The sequence below is a fragment of the Adiantum capillus-veneris genome, chromosome 21 (assembly GCF_014529385.1).
Source record: "Adiantum capillus-veneris isolate H3 chromosome 21, ASM1452938v2, whole genome shotgun sequence".
Classification (NCBI taxonomy): domain Eukaryota; kingdom Viridiplantae; phylum Streptophyta; class Polypodiopsida; order Polypodiales; family Pteridaceae; genus Adiantum; species Adiantum capillus-veneris.
This window is the reverse complement of record NC_140951.1, coordinates 105,914,821-105,918,699: the sequence shown is the minus strand read 5'-3', so window position 1 is coordinate 105,918,699 and position 3,879 is coordinate 105,914,821.

The following is a 3,879-nucleotide window of genomic DNA, read 5'->3' as shown; positions in this document are numbered from 1 at the left end:
TCTGCAAATCCGCCAAAGTCAAAACTGGTCCTGTAGTCAATTTCTCTTTCAATGTCTGAAAGGCAGTCACCTCCGTGGGCCCCACGAGAAAGGGACTCCTTTTTGTGTCAAGATATGCAAAGGGGAAGCAACCTTTGCAAACTTTCTAATGAACCGCCGGTAGTAAGAACATAAGCCCAAGAAGCTTCTAACTTCATGGACATTCTTCAAATCGGGCCAATCACAGATAGTCTCTATCTTGGCCGGGTCCATCTGCACTCCTGCTGCTGAGACAATGTGTCCCAAACAGTGTATCTCAGGTAGGAAAAATTCACTTTTCTTTGCATTAATCACCAACTTGTGATCTCGTAATGAATGAAAGACCTGTAGTAGATGTTTTATGTTATGCCTCATCCTTGGAGAAAACAATCATGTCGTCAAAGAAAGTACCAACAAATAGTCTGTCCTCTCGAAAAATCCTATCCATCATTTGGTTAAATGTCGCTGGAGCATTGGTTAGGCCAAAAGGCATGGCCAAAAACTCAAATAAACCAAAAGTCGTCCGAAAAGCTATCTTGTAGACATCTCCCGGCGCGATTCGGATTTGGTGATATCCGCTCTTCAAATTGATCCTGCTGAAACAAGAAGATCCCTAAAGTCGGTCTAGAATATCATCGATCCTGGGAATCTTAAATCTGTTCTTAATGGTGATTTTGTTGAGAGCTCGATAGTCAATGCACATTCTCCAAGATCCGTCTTTCTTCCAAACAAGCAACATCAGAGAGCAGTAAGGTGAAGTACTCGGTTGGACAAGACCCTTTTCCAAGAGGTCTTTCACTTGGTTCATAATCTCTTCATTCTAGGCTCGGCTCACACAGTAAGGTGGCCGGTTCGTTGATGTGCTTCCAGGTATCAAATCAATGGTATGATCCTCAGGACGAGCGGGTGGCAACTCGCATGGCAGGCCCTCAGAAAAGAAATCCGCATGAGTGTGGAGAAAATGTTGGCGTTCTTTTCCTAGATCAGACATATGAGTCCTATGATCATCATTCAACTCTTTCAAAAAGATCGAGTAAACAAACAGATTGGACTTCATTAATTTTGAAACGGCCGAAGCCGATACAGTAGAGACAGACTCAGCCTTAAGTTTCACATCAAGTACAATGGTTCGGCCGTTTTCTGTAGTCAAAGTCGCTTTTCTCGCCCGATAGTCGACCAGGCGTTGTTCTTATGGTACCAGGGAATTCCCAGGAGTACATCACAACCTTCCAAGGGAATTATGTAGAAGTCCTCGTGCCCCAAATACCCCTGACAATGCAACCGAAGTTTGCCAATGACAAGTGTAATGGCTACGTCCCTACTAGGTGCTGCTAGAGCTGCGTCTGCTTGTGGCCCTATCCGATCGGGTGTAATCTCGAGCCGCACCACCAATTCAGGTGAAATGAAGTTGGCCTTGGCTCCTCCATCAAAGAAAATCAGGGCTTCTTGATCTTTTACTTTGCCCCAAGCTTGGCAAAGTTCTGTACTCTCATCAATCGTGCTTGGGTCAGAACCCATGCAATCTGGAACCAGTCCTGCTTTCATCTTGCCTTTTCGTCCATGTTCCTCAACTACTTTTGAATTCTCTGGCCTTTCTTCATCTTGTTCTTTCTGTGCCTTTTTAGGGAGCCTCGTAGAGATGTGTCCTTGTTCCCCGCATCCAAAACACTTCCCCTCTTTGATGTAGTTGGCTCTCTCCCAAGGAGTGAGCCGGGGTCGTGCATCCTTATCTTTCTGATCTTGGGGGCTCTTCCTCTTTCTACTTTCATTTTTAGAAGTGTGTTTTGTTTTCTGCGTCATGGTCTCATCTGTGGGGTAAGTCAAATTGCCTGAGTGTATGGCAAAGCCCCGTTTCATGACTCATCAGTTCTTGAATAGAATCTGATTTTTGCTCTAAGCAGTGATCTCGGATCTCCATAAGAAGTCCCAAGGTAAACCGCTCAATCTATTCTTTAAACGAGATCTTCTTAAATGAAGAAGCGGGTAGAAAAGAGCTCCAAAATCTCTCCCAATATGCGTCCAAGGTATCTTTCTTGGTCATCCGAAGATGGTTCCAAGCAGTTCTTATGTAGCGTTTGTACTCCCGAGTCAACCAAGAAGAAATAAAAAGACTTTTAAATTTCAGCCATTTAATTGGCGCTTTCTTGTTCGGTAGAAGAGTGGACCACCATGTTCAAGCATTTCCCTTGAAGTAAGAGGTAGCCGTCCGAATCTTGAAGTGCTCTAAGTAATGTCCTCTGGAGAAAGCTATATCAAACTGCTGTATGAAGGCCAAAGCCCTTGAAGCATCACGGAATCCAGAAAAAGTGTCAAATTTAATTGACTGTCCACCTTCTTTAAATTCTCGAACTTTCTTGCTTTTAATCTCCAGAAAGTCGTATTGGTTGGCTTTATAGAAATTCTCCTTCTTTGTATAAAATCTGTGATCATTGGAGTCCGAACTATTTGAAGACGAGTCCTTTGTATAACTGTTAGAAACTGGCCGAGACTTAGACTTCTTTGCCTTTTTCTTGCCCTATCTGAAGCTTTGCTTTTTGCTTCGCTTTTTTCCTTGCCTGTCTTCTTTGCTCGAGTTAGAAGAGCTAGAAGAACTATCAGAAGAAGAAGAAGGAGAAAAAGAACTAGGTACTCCTTCAAACCGCACATGCTTTTTCTGCTTTCTTGTCGAGGCAAAAGCAGATTGACGACCCAAATAACACGGGAAGTCAGTTCCTTTCTTCTGCTTTTTTCCGTGCTTTTTGGCTTTGTTGTTCGTGTCAAAAAGCTGGGTAATTCGTGTATCAACAATCTTTTCCAATTCTTGCTCTGTAAACATTCTCAGAGTAGGAGATTGTTTGAGTGCCAGTTTGAGGGGTGGCTCCGTGGTTTGCCGTCACTATGAGTGCACCTTGTCGAAGGAGGTGTGGGTCAAAATTTTTACAAATTTCGGGTCCTCCGCAAAATTTATCATCATCTTTGTTGCATCGTCAACCAATCGACGCTCCATCTCTTCAATCTCCGCCTGAGTAGGCCGATGCGGGCCGTACTCCTTGTGAGAATGTTCTTCGTGATCTCTTCTCGCATCCCCAGATGCAGAGGAAGTCGATTGATCTCTGTTTGAATCCATAAGTGTCGCGAGAAAAGGATCGGATTTCTTGATAGAAGAGAAATCGGCCGCACTCTGATACCACTATAACAAACTTGGACACTCCAAGTCAAGATTCTATCGCAACACAGCAGAGATTTACTTCAAAACAGTTCACAGTTCACAGTTGATACCACACTGCCCGACGGAGTTCCGTGCCTAGAGATCTTGGCCCCAAAGACTAGCGTCCCTTTCGGTATTTCTTTTTGTATTAAATTTGTGCTCAAAGTACAAGGGAGTGGAAGAGTGAGCACTCCACAACTGAGGCTATGGTCCACTCAGCCTGGTCCATGCCGCATAGAGGAAACGAGAAGCCAACCGCTGAGTCAAAGGGCTCTATCCCCCTAGCTGCAAGGAACAACACATGAACTCTGAAGCACACTGCCTCAAGGTCTGGTGAGGGGTCGCCGAGAAACCCGTGTAAAGTCGTAGGCAAAGAAATCCCAACGGCAATGAATGTCGAAACTCGTTAGACCACGAGGAACTGTTGCAAATGGAGACATCTGCACCAGAAGAGGGGATCGCAAGAAAGGCTGTCCCTCTCTCGCTAGTCGACTAGTGGCAAAGGGGCTGCCAAGAGATCTCCTAGCAGCCGAGGAAGGCCCTGCCCCCTGGGACGGCTACGGGACTGCTGGAGTGGGAGCAGGTGGGGGGGGGGGGGGGGGGGGGGGGGGGGAGAAGGGGGAGGGGGGGGGGAGGGAGATCGGCAAAGGTAGGAGGGAGAGATGGAAGGGCAG